This window comes from Myotis brandtii, unplaced genomic scaffold (assembly GCF_000412655.1).
Source record: "Myotis brandtii unplaced genomic scaffold, ASM41265v1 scaffold204, whole genome shotgun sequence".
Taxonomy (NCBI): Eukaryota; Metazoa; Chordata; class Mammalia; order Chiroptera; family Vespertilionidae; genus Myotis; species Myotis brandtii.
Window position 1 is genome coordinate 513,699 of NW_005357599.1, and position 20,301 is coordinate 533,999.

At 35.6% G+C, this 20,301-nt stretch overlaps 1 pseudogene; it reads left to right on the forward strand.

Moving 5' to 3' along the window:
* Positions 1-10,384: 10,384 nt before the first annotated feature.
* Positions 10,385-20,301, forward strand: part of LOC106725949 — a 19,975-nt pseudogene continuing 10,058 nt past the window's right edge.

Here is a 20,301-nt window from a genome sequence, read left to right on the forward strand (position 1 = left end):
TCTCCACAATATTTATCATATTCTAACATTCTAAAATTTAAGTATTTGATTTACCTTTCACCTTTTGCTAGAATGTAAGTTCTGTGAGGAGAGAGGTTTGGGCTTTGTTTCATGGCTATTCACCATCCTAAAAAAAAGATGGGCACATAATAGCTGAATCATGTAGGTAGATATAAAGGGTTATATATGACTTGTAAAATCCTGGATAGAATATTCTTTAGATAGGATTCTATTGACCTGGAATAAAAACAACAACAACAACAACAACAACAACAACACATCTTTCTCTAGATAGCATTCTATCATTCTGGGTAGGATAACCTGTATGCCAGTAAGAGAAAAACAAACAAACAAACAAGCAAACAAAAGAATCTCAGTGGTTTACAGCTATAGTGGTTTTATTTCTAGCTCCTGGCCACATATCTACTATACAATGAATCAGTGTGGTTCTGTCCACATCAACTTCATCCAGGATACCCATCAGTCTTTTTTTAAGAATGTTGCCCCCCCTTACTGGAAAAAAACATACAAAACTATGGCTAATCATGTTCTAAATCCTAAACCTCTGCTTGAATTATCACTTTTGTTTATATTTCAGTGGCAAAGCAAGACACACGACCAATCCTGAGGTCCTTAGGGCAGGAGAGTGTCATTCTCTCATAGGAAGCAGTAGAAATAATTGTGAAGAATTATAATATAGCCTACAATATTATACTTAAGTTATAATCAAAAGGACCCATTTACATTATTTGTATAACTAATTTATTATATTTCTTATTTTATAATTTTTAAAATTTGTAGTATTGTAATTTTTTTCTATTATACTTTTTCGGCATAAGAAACATAATCCTTGTATTTTCATCTCTATTGTTTTGATAATCAGATGATTTATAAACCTTTTTTAAACATGCTTTATCTTGTCTTTCTATTTTGGACACAAAGTTTAACTTACTATTATAATGTCTAGTACTTCCCTTATAAATGAAACTAAGGATATAGTTGTCTTAGTCCATTTGGGCTACTATAAAAATACTGTAGACTCGGTGGATTATAAGTAGCGGACATGTATTTTGCACAGTTCTGGAGTCTGGCAAGTACACGATCAAAGTGCTGGCAGTTTCATTATCTGGTGCTCTGCTGTCACCATCTTAAAAGTTTATTGCTCTTTTTCATCCTCATCCTGGTTTATAGATGGCTGTCTTTGTGGCATATTCTCTCATGACAGAAAGGGGGAGGAAACTCTTTTGGGCCTCTTTTATAAGGGTGCTAATCCCATCCATGAAGGCTCCACCCTCATGACCTACTTTGAAAAATCCCCACCTCCTAATATCATCACTTCAGGGGTTAGGATTTAAATAGATGGATTTTGTGGGGACACAAACATTCAGTCCAAAGCATTCCACCTATGACCCTCCAAAATTTATGTCCTTCTCATGTGCAAATATACTTGTTTCATTCCACAGCCCCCAAAGTCTTGTTCTAGAATCAACTTTTACATTGAACTCCAAAGTGTCATTTAAATGTTATCTAAATCAGGTGTGGGTAAAACTCAAGATACAATTTATACTGAGGCAAACTTTCTTAGCTGTGAACTTGTGAAATCAAACATGTTATATGCTTTCATAGTTTGAAATGGGTCAGGTGTAGAGTGGGCACTCTTCTTCCAAAAAAGAGAAATAGAAAAGAAGAGGGTAATAGGTTCTGAGCAAGTCCAAAATGAATTGACTCCACCTTCATCACCTAATTGTCTTCCAAAGGCTCCGCCTCCTAATATCAACACATTGGGGGCTAGGATTTCAATATATGATTTCTGGGGTAGGGAGCAGGGGGAATGGAAACAAACATTTAGTCCATAATAGTAGTTATTAGAAATATTGCTGCTATTCAAATAGTCTAGCTATGATTCACTTGTTCCCACATAGATCATTGGTACAATGGTAACAAAAGAATAGGATGCATTTAAGAAGCAGGAGGGAAACTATATGGGACATAATATATTATGTAGATGTTTTAGAAACAATGACATTGAGTATTATAGTGAGATTCATGGCCTGGAATTTCTGTGCTCAAAGTAACTTCAGTCAGAATTGAGGAAGTCCTTTGGGGATTCATACATGGAGGGAATCTTGTTTCACAGCTGTCTGGGCAATATCTCTTTCTTTTTCCACAGTTTTCTTGAATTAGATAATGCTACTGCCTTCTGTCATCCTGCATTTCTTTATGAGGGAAACAGCCATTAGGAAGACCATTTAAGTGCAAAGGATTTTGAGTCTTCCAATTCTGAGCTAAGTGGCTCAATCCCTTTGAGTAATCCTGGAAAAGTTAGCTTCTCTAAGCTTCAGTTTTCCTGCTCTCTAAATAGGAAAGCACTACAATCTATGTAAATGAACGTGTTAATGATTTATTGCACGCAAGATGCCTCACACAGTCTTGGGAATATATTACGTTTTCCATAAATATTTTCTCTCCTTATTATCCAACCTAAACCCGTTAAAGCTTCTTATTGTTTTTCATTATTTGTTTTTGCTGAACTTTAAGATCCTGAAATTTTTATGATCTATTTATGTATAGATACATGTCTTCCTGGTAGAGGAGAAAACTGATGCAAACTGTTAGATGGGAGATAAATGCTGAGAGCACATAATGAGAAGAACAGAAGCAAGCTCTCAGCAGGAGAAGATGTGTGAAATTTGAGCATGTAGACTGAACTGAAATTATTTGAGAGGTTTATTTTCTGTTTAATAAACTATGTAAATTTGCTCAAAAAACACATCTATCAATGCAATAAAAAAACTCTATGAATTCATGACTTACTGCCCATGAGGGAACAGAGTATCTCTGACAAAATCCTGTAAATACTGCAAACCACGTTAGAGTCTTAGTGTTACTCAAAGAGTTCTGTTTCCTAAGAGTTAAATATTTTAATTGTTACATTTTTGACAAAAGTGATATCCTTAATTGCATGGGGGATATAAGGACTGTGTGAATTTAGTCATCATTGAATTATATGATATTTTGTGTAGAACAAAATATGGATATGATAAATAACAAAACTGAAGACTTGGTTAAATAGGAAAGTGATATTTTCAATATAAAATTGACGACAGTTATTTAAATAATATTATTTAAAGCTATGGTAATATTGAGGTCAACTACTGAAAAACTATTTTTTTTAAAGCAAATGATCAAGGCAGCAACTTGGGAGAAGGTTTTTTGTTCTGTTTCATGTTGGTTTTTTAATCAGTGAAGGTGACTCTGGAGTTATGTTGAAAAGAAAGAAGGAATCAGGAATATGCCCTGCTACCAAAAAAAAAAAAAAAAAAAAAAAAAAAATTTTTAAAGGAGAGTACAAAATGTGCAGAGGTCAAACAGAAACCAAGATTAAAATATTAACATTTATGTGACTTTAACATCATATGGTCAATGATCTTTCAGAAGAACCAAATTTTAGTAGATTAGCCAATAAAAAGTGAGATTGCAAAGTTATAATCAGAAAATAGAGACAATAAATATAGATTACTCTTGAAAAATCTATATTTTGGGATTCATATACTGAGGGAATGTTGTTTCTGAACAATGCTAGTATTCCTTTTTTTCACAGAAAATAAAAGTCTGTTAATTAATAGCAGTTAATACAGACTCCCCCTCCCCCCTGTTATTTAGCAGATTGTTATTCATACATTGCACTAAAAATAAGTAAAACTAGGTAAAAGTCTTAGATGAAAATCAGGCAGTAGAGGAAATCCTAATGAACAATCTATAAGAATTCTAAATAAAATTTATAAAATATAATTGTAAAACTTTAAAAAAGATTTAAGATGGAGATATATACAGTGTTCAGTGATTAGAAAACACAAATTGTGAAGATGTCAATTGTCCTTACAATAGTAGAGTAAGTGTAATTTCAATCCAAATGGTCATGACAACAGGTTATAAAAGGAAGGATACTCATTAATTTATTAATAAGCAAATTAGCCATGCTGGAGTGGCTCAGTGGCTGAGCATCTACCTATGAAACAGGAGGTCATGGTTCTATTCCCTGTCAGGGCACATGCCCAGGTTGAGGGCTTGGTCCCCAGTGTGGGGCATGCAGGAGGAGGCAGCCAATCAATGATTCTCTCACATCATTGATGTTTCTCTCTCTCTCTCCCTTCTCCCTTGTTCTCTGAAATCAATAAAAATATATTTTAAAAAAACAAACAAAAAGCATATCCTTGGGTGATGTGATCTATGTAGTCTTATAGGGCTTCACACTTAAAATATTCCTATGATTGGTTTAATGCTCTGCTGTCACCATCTTAAAGTTGTTGGGGGTGTTTTTGTTCTTTTTTATCCTCACTCAAGGATATGTTTATTGATTTTTAGAGAGAGAGGAAGAAAGGAAGCTGGAGGAGATGAGAGAGAGAGAGAGAGAGAGAGAGAGAGAGATTGGTTGCCTCCAGTATGTGCCCTGAACCTGCCACCTTTTGGTGTACCTGAGGAATCTCCAACAAACTGAGCCACCTGGCCAGGGCATCTTAAAATTTTTAATACTTTTTCAAGTAGGGCCCTCCCATTTTCATTTTGATCTGGGTCTCACAAATTACATAGCCAGTCCTGAATAGAACTGAACAATAAATCATTTGTTTATACAGTGGATATTATTGCTATGAAAATGAATGAGCTACAACATCATGTATTAACTTGGATGTAATCCATACATTAAAGTATCCACTACAATTCCATTTCAACAAATTTTAAAGCAGAACATATTAAACTATGTTTGTTCAATGTTGCACAAATAGGTAAAGAAGCTATACTTTAAATTAAGCAAATAATGTTATCAGATAAGTCAGTATACTATTTATAGTTAAGCAGGTTCTTACTGATTCTCCATACATACATGATTTATAGTCTCTTCTATATGTATGATGTCTTAAAAAACAATTAAAAATTAAAAATGTGTTTGTGTTAACTAGAGTTAAATGACATCTATCCATGAATTTGAACAGTAGCTTTACACTTCTGTTTGAAAGGGAAGTTGACTGATTGGGGGGTGGGGGAGAGAGTGAATTTGCAAGATAGAAGAAGCAAGATTTAAGAGGCTCATTTAAGTTGAATAGAGAATTTCAAGTGATTCTCTAGAACTGGATTCTTCAATTAGCATATTTTAGATGATGCATTAGGAAATTACTTATAACTGTAGTTTGGGGAGAAAGAATATGAAAGGAACCTTTGAATTTAGTTTTGTTTAGTTTTCAGAATGGAGATATTTCAGCAAACTCTAGGCACAAGGCAAGAAGACATAACAAAGTCACCATGAAGCACATGTGCCAATATGCCGTGGTCTGTGGTTGCTGACTTTACCTTTCCTCCAGCAATGGGCTAGAGAGACTTCTTTTCCTACTAATGATGTTGAAATTGCCAAAGCTGTCCAAGTGATGAAATGTTTGAAGACATTCTAAGAGTCAGCACAGAATAGGAGTAACTATGGGGCCATTAGTTAGAATCCCTCCATACCTCAGATTATCTCAGGATGGAGCTATTGGGCTACAAACCATCCTATATAATAGAAGGGTAATATGCAAATTGACCCTAATGGCGGAACAACTGGAATGACCAGTCACTATGACGTGTACTGACCACCAGGGGTCAGATGCTCAATGCAGGAACTGCCCCCTGGTGGTCAGTGCACTCCCACAGGGGGAGCTCTGCTCAGCCACAAGTCAGGCTGATGGCTGCGAGTGCAGCGGCGGTGGCGGGAGCCTCTCCTGCCTCCATGGCAGCACTAAGAATATCCGACTGCAATGAGGAGCAGGCCCAAGCTGTCAGTCGGACATCCCTCGATAGTTCCCGGGCTGCCAGAGGGATATCTGACTTCCATCTTAGGCCTGATACCCCGGGGAGCGGGCCTAAGCCGGCAGGGGCACATCACCTGAGGGGTCCCAGACTGTGAGAGGGCACAGGCCGGGCTGAATTTTCATGCACCGGGAAGGTTCACATCCCCTGAGGGGTCCCAGACTGTGAGAGGGCACAGGCTGGGCTGAGGGACACCCCTCCACCCCCCAAGTGCATGAATTTTCATGCACTGGGTCTCTAGTATCTTGATAACTAGGCACATAATGACAAGTGCAAGCCAGAGACTTCCAATGTGACAACAATCTCAGAGAGGAAGTTAAGTAGTTTAAAGCTGCAGTCAATATTTCCTACCATGAGGGTCCTATTTAACTGTGCTGGCTAAATAAGTGTGAACATTTTGGAGGTTGTTAAATAAATAAGCAGTGTGATAGTTTAAATTACTGCTTATCATTCTAGCTACAGGGTCTTTATGATTAACAGCCTCTGTTATCCTAACTTATTCTAACTGGTACATGGTGGCAAAGAGACCCAATCATCAAATGTTCTCAAGCTGCACTTTATCCTAGAGCACCATTAGGGATAACTGAACAAAAGGGTAACGATGTTAGAGGTGATCTGATTTTCAAAGGAGTCATTCTGTAAACTGAATTCACTAGTGGAATTTCATTAATGGAAATATTTTAGCTCCAAATCCTCCAGGGAGAAGCAGGCAACTAATTAAAAATAGCATATTGTGACTACTCCTAGAATACTCCAGTAGTAAATTGTGCTGCTCTGGTGGGGGATAAATCATTGTTTTCCTCTAAAAGCTGCCACACAATTTTTAAAATTACTTTCTGAAAGTAACATTTGCATTCATCTGACAGTGGCATTTATAATATGTGAACACCTTGAGCAAAATTTTCTATCTGCCAACTTAATAATTTACTTTTATAAACTTAGTTTCACATCAGATATTCTAATGCATTTTGCAATGCATAATGCCAACATGTCTAGAGGCATATGCTTTTCTGGAATTTGTCAAACAGCTCAGCAATCTTATTTAACCTGAATATACTATTCTATATTATAACAAAACATAATTTTGAGGTTACCAGGACCAAATATCTACCTCCAAATATCTTCCCTTCTAATTTGGTCTAAGAACACTTACCTTTCAAGGTCTCACTATGGGACTGAAAGCGAAAATAATTACGTTATCTGGAAGGTCACCTTACCAACAAACCTGTTACTCTAAATAGCTTTAAATATGTTTCTTTTTGGCAAGATATTGCAATTGAATTCTAACAAAAATAATTATATTAAACCACTTAATAATTGGTGTTTTGAAAGTTGAATGGACTTTTTATCAAGGCATTTGCCACAAAACCAGTGTTCTGTGGCTGAGACTGAGTTCCCTTAAATCTGGAGGGGTAAGAGAGCCATTAAAAAAGAAAAGAGGAATGTCTTATTTCTGTACTAACTTCTAAAGTGAAGCATTTGGCCTTAGCTGGTTTGGCTCAGTGGATAGAGCATAGGCCTGTGGACTGAAGAGTGCCAGGTTTGATTCCAGTTGAGGGCATGCACCTTGGTTGCAGGCTCACTTCCTGGCCCTGGTCAGGGCGTGTGCAGAAGGCAACCAATTGATGTGTCTCTCTCACATTGATGTTTCTCTCTCTCTGTCTCTCCTCCTTCCTTCCACCTCTCAAAAATTCAATGGAAAAAATATCCTCGGCTGAGGATTAACAACAACAACAAAAAGTGAAGTATTTGTGAAATGATTGTTAGTTAATATTTAACTATCCCTATCTTTTGAAGTTATCTATACTAATAAATGGGTAATATGTTAATTAGATCAGGTCGACCGGACACCTTATGGACGTCTGACTTCCTTCTAGACAAAGCCACAGTGGCGGGGGCCGAGACAGAGGCAGTTAGGGGCAATCAGACTGGCAGGGGATCAGTTTGGGAGTGATCAGGCCAGCAAGGAGAGGCAGTTAGGGTTGATCAGGCAGGCAGGTAGGGTGGTTAGGGGCGATCAGGCAGGCAGGCAAGTGAGCAGTTAGGAGCCAGTGGTCCCAGATTGTGAGGGGGATGTCAAACTGCCATCCCTAAAAATAATTCAAAAACCCTATAGCAAATTTTGATATTTCTTAAAACATTATTTTTCTATAACTTTTAGTTTTATGTTTATTTATAGATATATGATAAAAACAATTGTAGAAATTTGCCATTTGATCTCCTAAGCTCCTTCTACTTTAATGAATTCCTCTTTCCTGTAAGAGGTTAATTCCATCTGTTTGAAGGCAGTAAAATATATTCTTTTGCCTAAAATTTATTTATAAAAGTCAGCCCTGTCAAATCAAGATGCCCAATTTCCAGGATCAATGTGATTGAGTTAGGATTGCGCTCATTACTCACACAAGTGGGGTCAACAAGAGCCCAAAACTTTCCAAGGCTAGTGGGAAAGATTGACTTCCTTTAGGTGTAACTAACCTAGAAAATAAGCTGGAGCTAAAGGGAAAATGTTTTGTTTGAATTTTTAAATATTTTTCTTATTGCAATAATATATCCTATATAATAAAGAGCTAATATGCTAATTAGACCAAACAGCAGCACGACTGTCTGGACAACCTTCTAGAGCAGGGGTGGGCAAACTTTTTGACTCGAGGGCCACAATGGGTTCTTAAACTGGACCGGAGGGCCGGAACAAAAGCATGGATGGAGTGTTTGTGTGAACTAATATCAATTCAAAGTAAACATCATTACATAAAAGGGTACGGTCTTTTTTTTTTTTTTTTTAGTTTTATTCATTTCAAATGGGCCGGATCCGGCCCTCGGGCCGTAGTTTGCCCACGGCTGTTCTAGAGGAAGCTGGGGCTGTGAGAGCTGGCCAGGCTGCGAGGGGCTGCAAGGGGTTTCAAGGGGCTGAGAGGGGCTGAGAGGGGCTGCAAGGCTGAGAGGGGCTGTGAGGGCCGAGTCCCTTGCATGAATTCTGTGCATCAGTTCTCTAGTGTAATATATATATGTATATGTATGAATATATATGTATGTAAATTTTCCATTTTAACCAGTTTGAAATGTACAATTCAGTAGTGTTTATAATATTATGAAATCATCTGGGATATCTATTTCCAAAACTTTTTTGTCACTCAAACAGAAACTCAGTAATTATTAAGCAATGCCTCCCCATTCTCCCCTCTCCACAAATCCTAGTAACCTTCAATGTACATTTTGTCTCTATGAATTGGCCTATTCTGTATGCTTCTAATTGGAATCATACAATATTTGTCCTTTTGTCTTGCTTAAAAGTTCTTTATGTATCAGAACTTCATTCCTTTTTGTTATTGAATAGTATTCCAGTACATGCACATACAACATTTTGTTTATCCAATCATCTGTTGATGGATATTTTGATTGATTTTACTTTCAGCTGTTGTACACATCTATTTCTTAGTTTTTTAAGGAACAATTAAACTATTTTCCAGAGTTGCTGAACCCATTTTAAATTCCTACTATCAATGTACAAGAGTGCTTAATATTAATAATTCTTATGTCTTCTTGAAAAGTTGATCAATCTACAATCTACAATGATCTTTTTTTGTCTCTTGTAGTAGGTTTGATTTAAAATTTATTTTGTTTAATATTAACAGATCCATCCCAGCTGTCTTATGGTACCATTTAGATAATTTTTTTTCATCTATTCACTTGCAATTTATTTGTGTCTTTCAATCTAAACTGAATTTCCTGTAGACTATACATATGTTTTGTACTCATTATTCCAATCCCTGACTTTTGATTGAGTTTAACCTATTTGCATTTAAAAGAATGACTAATAAAGAAGGACTTACTCCTGCCATTTTGCTATTTGTTTTCTGTATGCTTTATACTTTCTGTACCTCATTTCATTTATTTCTACCTTTTGTTGTGTTTATTTGTGTTTTTTTAAAAAAATGAACAATTTTTATTTCCTTCTTATTTTTTTCTGCAAAACTTTTTGATATTTTCTTTTTGATTACCATGAAGATTACACTTAACATCCCAAACTTTACATTAACACCGATGTTATTTTAATGTCATTAAAAGCTGCCTCTCTTCATCTGTTTTCTCTCCCATGTTCTTTATTCTGTTGTCACAAGTTATATCTTTATCTATTGTATGAACAATAATATAGATATACCATTATTTATTTATTTATTTGTCTTTTAAATTCTGTAGGGCATAAAGTGGAGCAATCAACCCAAAATACAATAATATTTGATTATATTTATATCCTTCAAAATGTCAAAATGTTTATATGTAATTACATGTGTGCCTTTATTTATATAACACACACACACACACACACACACACACACACCAGGGTGTTTTGAATGCTGTACAGATGAGTACCTTGACTTCTTTGGAAAGTTTTTATTTGGAATGTTTTCGCTTGATGCATGTTTGGAACTCTGGAGAGCTCAACATACTGCTTGGAAATAAAGAGTTCTCAGTGTATTAAAAGAGTGAATAAATAATCAAATGTCAAACAAGGTATGTAGAAAATGCCACAAGACTTCTGATGGCCATGCATCAATCAGAAGAAAACTATGACTCTAGCAATAATGGAAGTAAGTTTGAGGTCCACATATGGGGTCAATGGACTATGACCAGTAAGCATCCTGGAAACCCAGCAGGGAAAGACTCTATCATCCTATATAATAAAACCCTAATATGCAAATTGACCAAACATTGGAAAGACTGGTGAAATGACCGGTCGCTATGACTTGCACTGACCAGCAGGGGGCAGATGCTCAACACAGGAGCTGCCCCAGGTCATGGGCAGCTCCTGCATTAAGCATCTGCACCCCGAGAGGGAGGCGACCTGCAGTGGCGATCAGGGGGTGAGGCCACGCAGTGGGCGGCGCCAGGCCCCCAGCCAAGGCAGGTGCCAGTGGGGCGCCCCCTATCACCCCGCCCACCGGTTGCCCCAAAGATGGCCCTGATCCCCAGCCAGGCCTAGTGACCCTACCCTATATATTGGGAACAGTCTCTTAGATTTAAAAATTAAAACCTGGCAAGGCTACTCTAACACTGAATAAACAGGATGATGCAGCGATGACATGCATGGACTCTGGCTTGCACACTTTGTGGTCAGCCCTGATTCTGACACTTATAACTGTGTGACAAAGCCAATTACTTAACTTCTCTCTGCTTCAGTTTTTCCATAAGATGGATATGGTACTACTGCCTCAGAAGGATCATGTTATGTACTACTTTTTATAATCAGGGCAAAAAAATGTAGCTGCCCATACAACAGCAAGATGCCTTTCACCTGTTTGAAAAGCATGGTCACTGGTGAATGCAGCTTCCCAGATTGCGAGAGGGATGTCTGATTGCCAGGTTAGGCCCAACATCCCCTCAGGGGTCCTGGATTGCGAGAGGACGGAGGCTGGGCTGAGGGACCCCCGCCCCTCATGCACAAATTTCATGCACTGGACATTATTACTATGAACTTCCCTCTCAGTAATGCTTTTATGTTGCATCTCATAAGTTCTGGCATGTTGTATTTTAATTTTTGTTTGTTTCAAGAAACTTTTTAATTTCCCTTAAATTTATTCTTTAATCCATTGATTGTTTAGGTGAGTGTTTCTAAATTTCCCTGTGTTCATGAATTTTCCCGTTTTCCTTTTGTTATTGACTTTCAATTTTACACTGTTGTGGTCAGAGAAGATACTTTGTATGATTTCAATCTTCTTGAATTTCTTAACAATTGCTTTGTGGCCTAACATATGGTCTATCTTAGAAAATGTTCCATATTCTAAGAATGTGCATTCTGCAGATATATGTTCATTTGATCTATTGTGTTGTTCAAATATGCTGTTTTCTTATAGAGTCTCTGTCTGGATGGTCTATCCATTGTTCGAAATGGGAAATGAAAGAGCCCAACTATGATTGTATCACTGTTTGTTTGTCCTATTAGCTCTGTTAGTTTTTGCTTTATATACTCAAGTACAATTATTATATATTCTTGATGAATTGACCCCTTTGTTATTATGACCCTCTTTTCTACCCCCCCTTTTTTTTATTCCTCACCTGAGATATTTTTCCATTGATTTTTAGAGAGAGTGAAGAGAGAGGAAAAGACAGAAAGAAATATCAATGTGAGAGAAACACATTGATTGGTTGTCTCCTGCACAAGCTCTGACCAGGGCCTGGCCCGGGGAGGAGCCTGCAACCGAGGAACGTGCGCTTGACCAAATTGAACCCAGGACTCTTTAGTCTGCAGGCCTATGCTCTATCCGTGGAGCCAAACCAGCGAGGGTTCTGTCTCTTTTTGCTACTTTTAGTTTAAAGTCTATTTGTCTGATATAACTATAGGTACCCCTGCATTTTTTTTTAGTTAGCATTTGCTTGAAATGACTTCTTATATTGCTTTACTCTCAGTCTATTTGTCTATTTGTGTCTTTAAGACTAAAGTTGTTTGTGGGCAGCACATCTTTGGATTTTATTTTATTTTTTAAATCTGTTTAGCGATTCTATTTCTTTTGATTGGAAAATTTAATCAATTTTTATTTAAAGTAATTATTTATAGGGAAGAACTTACTTTTGCCATTTTATTAATTGTGTTTTGTTTGTTTTGTAGATCCATAATTCCTTGTTTTTTATACTGCTGTCTTTTTTATGTTTTTTTTTCCAGGTTCTATTATTTTTTTAAAATTTCTTTATTGGTTAAGGTATTACAAATGTGTCCTCATCCCCCCATTAGTCTTTTTTATGTTTTGATGTCTTTTGGTATCACTGTGCTTTGACTTCTTGATCACTTTCTTGTGTGTAATTGTTACAAGTTTTCCCTTTGTGGTTACTATGAGGGGGAGCCATTTGTTAACTGTAGCATCTTGCTGCAAGGAGAGGCAGAGAGTTTTCAAAACTATGAAGTCATGGCTCCCTTTTCTTATTAGCCCTTCCTTTAGTTTATCTCTATCCTCATGCATTTTGTTAAAAGCAGCAAAAAAGAAACCAGGTGGCACGTTTAATATTATGTTTGGGATCTTACACGTTAGATCATCCAATTCATTAGGTGGATTTTCTACTTTATTCATGATTTTGGAGAACAATGTTGTTAACTTAATTTTGAGCAAAACTCTTCCTTCTTCCAATAATGGTAGTATGACCTTGCTTTACTTGAAACCCTCACCCATAAACCCTTACCCACAGCCTTATCAAAGGCCATGAGTTGTCAAGTAACAGCTTCTCCAAGGCACTTTGCTTTTTCCCTAAGTCTGCAAAACCTCTTCTCAGTCCCAAAGCAGTCCTATAAGTTTTGTTTTTTTACAGCAACATGCTACTTCCAGATACCCACGTATTAATTATTTATTGCTGCATAAAAATTATCCCAAATGTAGCAGATTAAAATGACAAACATTATTTTTTAAGTGTCTCAGGGTTTTTAAATGTCTAAAAACTGCTTAGCCTGTTAATTCTGGCTCAGTATTGCATGAAGCTGCAATCAAGGCATCAGCTGTTGCTTTGACCATCAGCACAGGCTTGTGTGGGTCTGAAGGTTCTACTTCCAAGCTCACATTCATGGCTATTGGAAAGATGCTTCAGTTCCTTGCCATATAAGCCTGTGCATTTGACTGTTGACATCATGTCTTCTACTGGAGCAAATAATGCAAAAGAAACAATGGATTTAAGACAGAAAGCACTGTGTTTTATAACCTATCTATTGAAGTAACATATACTAACTTCTACACTATCCTGTTCATCATGCAAAGCAGTGCTGGACAATGCGGTGGGAATGAATGACAGGAGGCATGTTAGAGGTTGTCTGTTCCATCAGTAGACGGGGAGATAGAATGGGAGAAAAATTCAACTCTTACAACCTAGAATGTAGTAGGCTTTCATGAAATGTTACTTGAATCATTGATGACAAAATTCACTGGGAATTGTAGTTTGTTTTAGTTTTTCTGAACACCTTTAGATAAAACACTATTAAAAGATATTTCCTAGGACTTTTCCCTGGATGACTACTTTATTCTTACTACATCTCAGGATAGTAATCATAATAAATCTGTAAAGCATGATTTCTTTTAAAGCTAATCAGTTATTTATTTTACAAAATTAGTTATTTTGTATATTTTTGCCTTTTCAAAAATTGTTTCTGACAGATGATTGAATATACTCAAATAGTCAGACTCCTATTTTTCTGTATCTATTGAAGTTATTTTCTGTGGCCTAGATGACATCAATTACAAATTATCTGACTCATTTGCATTTATATGTATTTGCCTTATCTCTTCTAATATTTCCAATTTTTTGAAGGTATGATGACTGTTTATAATTTTTATTCATGCTTATATATCCAAATGAGTTTAAGTCAGCAACCTAAATGTCCATTGACAGATGAATGGATAAAGAAAAAATAATATACTATATAGCAAAAGGAAATCCTGTCATATATGACAATATGGAAGAACCTGTAGGACATTATGCTAAGTGTCAGTCACAGAAGGACACATTCTGCACTACTCTTCTAATATAAGGAATCTGAAAGAGTAAACTCATTCAAACAGAGAGTAGAATGGTGGCTTACAGGGCCTAGGGCTTGGGGTGGAGCCAAGGGGAAATAGAAAGTTGCTGTTCAATAAATGGGTATGTAGTCAGCTACGTAAGATAAATTTGTAGAGCTCTGTTGTATAACACTGTGCCTATAATTAACAGCACTGTATTATAGCTTAAAAATGTCAAGAGGTTAGATCTCATGTTATGTGTTCTTATTAGATACACACACACAAGAATGTGTGTGGACACAAATACAAATATGAGCATGTTTCTTGTTTCCTAGAATCTAGACATTCAGTATGTGCATGGGTTTTTTCCTGCAGGATACAAATATATGCCTGTATTGTTTGAGAAGCTGAGTTCATAAAGGGTTTATAAAAATGAGGATATTAAAGATAATTTCACAAAGAACCCCAGGATCCTTATTCAAATTTATCTATATAAAATCTTCAAAGCAAATCTAGTTAAATAAGTAACTTTGGAAAAAATAGCATAAAAATATACTTACATCTTTCAAGAAAAATAGTGTTTAATAAAAGAGTTCTCCCCCCACCCCCCGCAAAAAAAAGAAGAAGAAGAAAGAAATCTGGACTCTGCTTCTAGTGAAATGTCACAAAAGAGTCCTTAAGAAAAATGTAGCATAGTTTAGTGATTATTTAAAAAATGAAATCTCTAGATTTCCACCCATTTACAGTTTATATACCCATAGTAAAATTGTGACTTATACTTCTTGTCATCTTATCAATTGCTGCATTGATCATAAAATGTTGCCCATTTTTATTGAAAGATAGTTATACTAAACTCTAACTATGATCAAATAAAAACCAGACAACCTTGAAGGTGGAGGGAACAGAATTTTTTTTAATGCAGGACCATGAAAGTTGGACTCAACCTAATGGACCGAGAAAACACTTACTAAAACTAAAACGGTATTGAAAGATGCTCTCTCCAAGGGATTGGTGAGATTATGCAGAGGACCCCTCATTTTGAGCTAGCAGCTCTATAGTTTACCAATTTCCCCTTACTTATTTCTCTAATGAAATCTCATTTTACTGTGATTAGTTATATGTATAAAATTAGGATTAAAAATTATAAGTTGTAAATTAAATAAGACTAATACAAAATATTGAATCTATATTTACTTGTACAATACAAAAATTATATAAGCTCACATGTAATGTATAATTAAATTTTTAAAAAGTTCCAATTATTATAAATAAGGATCTCACTTTTGGTTGTTTACCAAGTAAGATGAATTTTATTTTCCCATATATCTGATGGCAGAAGATATCTATATCTTTTCCTATCAGTGCACCAAACCTTGAAAACATAATTCAGTAGAAAAGGGAATAAAATAAATAGTTCATTTGTGTGCCAAGATAATACAACTACTGAGACATGGAGAAAAAAATGAATTTTTTCTATTATTTGTAAATAAGTGTCAGTTTATTACACATTTTATTAGATCACTTCTTCCAATAACATATTTTGTGAAATAAAATGTCTTTTTACTCAAAAAATGTTTGTTTGATTTTTTCTTTGGTATATTTTATATTTACCACAATGGTTTGGATTATCATTTAAACAATTCATAAGGTGTAAAAGAAGTGGCTTATAAAAGTGATGAAATGCATTTCTGTTCTGTAAGATCAAATCTGAATAGAATCATGTTAATTAATCCACTCTCTCTCCAGATGGTAACCTTAAACTGGAATTATAAATCAGTTTACCACATAACTCAGCAAATAAGTAGAGCATCATTTGAGCCCAGCCGGTGTGGCTCAATGGTTGAGCAACGGCCCATGAACCAGGAGGTCATGATTTGATTCCTGGTCAGGGAACATGCCTGGGTTGTGAACTTGATCCCCAGGAGGGGCTGTGCAGGAGGCAGCCAATCAGTGTTTCTATCCCTCTCCCTTCATCTCTCTAAAATCAATGAAAATACATTTTTTTAAAAAAGAATGTCATTTGGTACTGATCATAGACAATTTATAGTGCAAAATGCACACAATATTTTTACTTGCCCCTTTAATAACACTGTCAGTAACCCATAAATGGTGATTTAACAGCTCTGCAGATCCTCATTCATAAGGAGCAGGAGTAATGTGCTAATAAGAGATTGCTCTTTTAACAGAATGAATTAAATGGCAGTGTCTGTGATTATAGCATAATGATTAACTTAAGTGAATATAATGAAGCATGTAGTGAATTCTCAATATCCATTTCAGAGCAAGTGTACTTTGAGCTCACTGTGTTTAAAGTGTAGTCTGCTAAAAATCTGTGTGGTTTCAGAGATCTGAAAAATCAGGCATCATGTAGAACAAAAATGAAAACTGTAAAGTAAATGCGTGCTGGCATATTCATTACTGTTTCCAAGGTAGACAGTTTTCTTATTCTCCACAGTTCTTTCCCACAAATTGTCTTATTTAATCATTTTTATTGTGCAAAGGCACATTTATCTACATGAAGTGAATGGACACAGAGCATATTAGCTATTCATTTCAGCTGTTACAATGACTGGCACCCATTGCTGTGTGGCTAATTTGGTCATGGTAGCCGGTAACCACTGGGAAGATTTTAAAGGAGCAGATCACCTGGCAGGATTGCAACCTGATGCACTTTCTGTGGAAGACATTGCTTTAATATCACGTTGACTTTACTAAAGATATACAGCACTTCGGAGGTTTATGTTGTAAATAAATAAAAATGTAGCAAGTAATTTGCATTAGGCATAGATGCATATGTTTAATGCTTAATAAAATTTTAAGGCAATCAAAATAATTAAAGATTTTTATTCCTATTCTTTCATTTTTCTGTAGCTGTATTGACTGCTGGAGTACAGATTTTCATAGCCCCAGACTTGGCAATATTTTTCATGAGATGGTAAATTAAGTCCTGCTGTTTCTAACTTCATAAACAGAAACTGTACTAGAAAATTCTCTATTACCTTTTACTTTCTTATTAAATTTCAACCCATCTTTTCTGAAAACAAGACCAAGAAGTAAAAACACAGTTCTAGTACTAGATTGGATTTTAATTCTAGGTGTGTGGGGTGAGTGTAGCTGTGTATATCGTTTGTTTGGCCAACACAGTGTTTATAAAATTATTGAATGCATTAAGGGAGGACATGCATACTCCAATTCCATTCTCCATACTTGCATTTCATCTGGCCCTGAAAATTTGCTGTGTGTCATGTGAGCTGCAACTAGCTACATTTCAAACAGTGAGTGTATCATAGTCATTAAATATTCTATTCAAATTTTACTCATAACTACTGCCAAGGAATGTGTAGAGGCTAATAGCTGTAACCAAGCGATTCTCTACTTTAAATGAGCATGGAATCCAGATGGGAATAAAAGTAAGTTTTAATTCATTTTTTATTATGTTGAGAACATATGTTATTTAGTTGTTGTGCAGTAAGTCCTTTCATAAAAAATAAAAGCAATTGTAAAACAATGCACATACATGGTAAGAATATAAAATAGTACAAAAATGTTGGAGTAAAATGTGCCTTTCTTACACATTTCTTTCTTCTACACTTTAAAATAGATATAATTATTGTGTATGTTTACAGAAATACAGAGATAACCATGTGTATATATTATTTTAAAAACACACATTTTATTATCTAATGTACACTTGTATGCACCATACTTTACCTTACTTACCAATGTCCTAGAGATCATTCATAGCAATACAAATAGTTCTTGCTAGTTTTCATTACACTGTTTAGAAGCAGTCTGTCACATGGCTGTACTGGAAATAAATCTTTCTTGATTCTGTAGGATTCTGCTTACTCTCTCTCAGCATCAGAATCCTGCTTATCCTCCTTGTCCTCATCCTCCTTCTCCTGTTCTTGCTTCTCCAATAGGGCAGTCCCGAGTCCTACAATCCCATTACCTCACTGTGACAGTAAGTGAAAAATAAGTTATTTTCATTTTAATCAGTGCACAGGTTATGTTGAAAGAAATTTATTTTGCCCAAGTGAATAAGTACGAGATATTTTACATAAAGTGCATTTTTGTGTGTGCACACACACATGATAAAGGGAGGGAAGGATTGTAAGTACAACACGATGAGAGTGTTTTCAAGATGCTTCCTAGAACAAGACAGTGATGCTTTGGTGATTCTGACTAAATGAAGGGGGGCAGGCAGCTATTCCCTTCATGGTTACAGGGCGATGCTCGCAGTTTCCACAGAAGAGCAGCCATGTGGCATATGGTGCTTGGATGATTTGGACAATGGAAGGAAAACACATGATCTTGACAGAGGAGTTGTAGCTTATGGAGTCTGTAACATCTCTCAGGAGTCATCAATGCTGTGAAAACAGCTTTAGAGTGAGAGGAATGATGATCCACAAAAGAAGTAATTTAGGGACATTGAATATCATGTAAGACATGGTTTGTAAAACTTCTACTCTAGGCAAAAATAAAAAGTTGCATTAAAGCAGATTTTATCCCAAGAAGAATCACTTGGATGGCTCATTTTTGTTATGCAGAATGAAGATTAAGAAAAGTTATCGTGCTGGAAAGGAAAGAGAAAGAATGTTTTGTGACTTAATATCAATACAGTTTGGGAGAGTAAATGAACCAATTTGAAATCTTTGCTTATCCTAGTGTCATGCTAGTCTCCTATATGTTATTCTAAAAGTTTTATAGTTTAAGTTTTTAGAATAGGCTATGATCTTTTTTATTTGATATTTGTGTATAGAGTATAATCGATAAACATAAAGCCTTATGTTTTTAGAGGCAGCAATAACTTCTCGTGAGGGAGTTATTACTGTGCCATAGCTAAGTAGGAGGAACCATGTGTACTTAGTTGCTTGAAACAGTGTTGATTTATGCCTGATTTTTGTGAAGATTTATTGATAATATTCACTTTTTAGCTCTAATGTACTCCCATTGGTGCTAAGTAGTCATCACTAGCCACAGGCCACCAAAGAGGTGTAGAACTACTGAATGACATTTAGATTAAATAGTAGGTTGGGTTTAACAAGATTCACCCCAAAATACAAAGAAATTTCCTTCTTTTTGATACTATCATATTTTCTGTTCTCCTCTATATCTACTGCTCATGACCACCTCTGAATTATCTTTTTATTTTTTTATTTATTGAGCAATTTGAGAGAGAGAGAGAGAGAGAGAGAGAGAAGCATCGATTTGTTGTTCTACTTATTTTTATATTTATTGGTTGATTCTTATAGGTGCTCTGACTGGGGATCAAACCTGCAACCTTGGTGTACCAGGACAATGCTCTAACTGAGCTACTCAGCCAGGGCCTCCATTTTCATTTTTTAATGGGGTTTAAATGGTGATATTCCAATCAGGGTTCATACCATTGTCAACATCAACATAATGAAAAGGTCTAAAACACAATTGAATCAGTAGAATAAGAATCCATTGTTGCTTGCATTTTTGTTTGTTAACAAAAATAAACTTTGATTTTTCTCTCCCCTTTATGTGACTATGTCCAATTAAAAAGAAATGATAGTTTAATAAAATAGGCTTTATTACTAATAAGTCAAAATATTATGAATTAAAATGCTTAGTTCATCATGGGTAGAAAGCTGGGTCAAATATTAGATAACATATTTAAACATTTATTGTAGATAAACTCATATTCACACCTAGATTATGAGTCAAACTACAACCTAAGGATGTCTGTTTAACCTTGGAAAAGACCCTGAATCAGTTTAAATTTCTATGCAATGGTAGTGAAATAGCACAAGATTTATAAGGACTTCTAATGATTGGTCAAAATATTAGTAAATGTAAAATGTATACCAGTATGTGATTGAAGTGTTTAATTCATTTATTTATTTTGTTAAAAAAATATATTTTATTGATTTTTTTACAGAGAGGAAGGGAGAGGGATAGAGAGTTAGAAACATCGATGAGAGAGAAACATTGATCAGCTGCCTCCTGCACACTCCCTACTGGG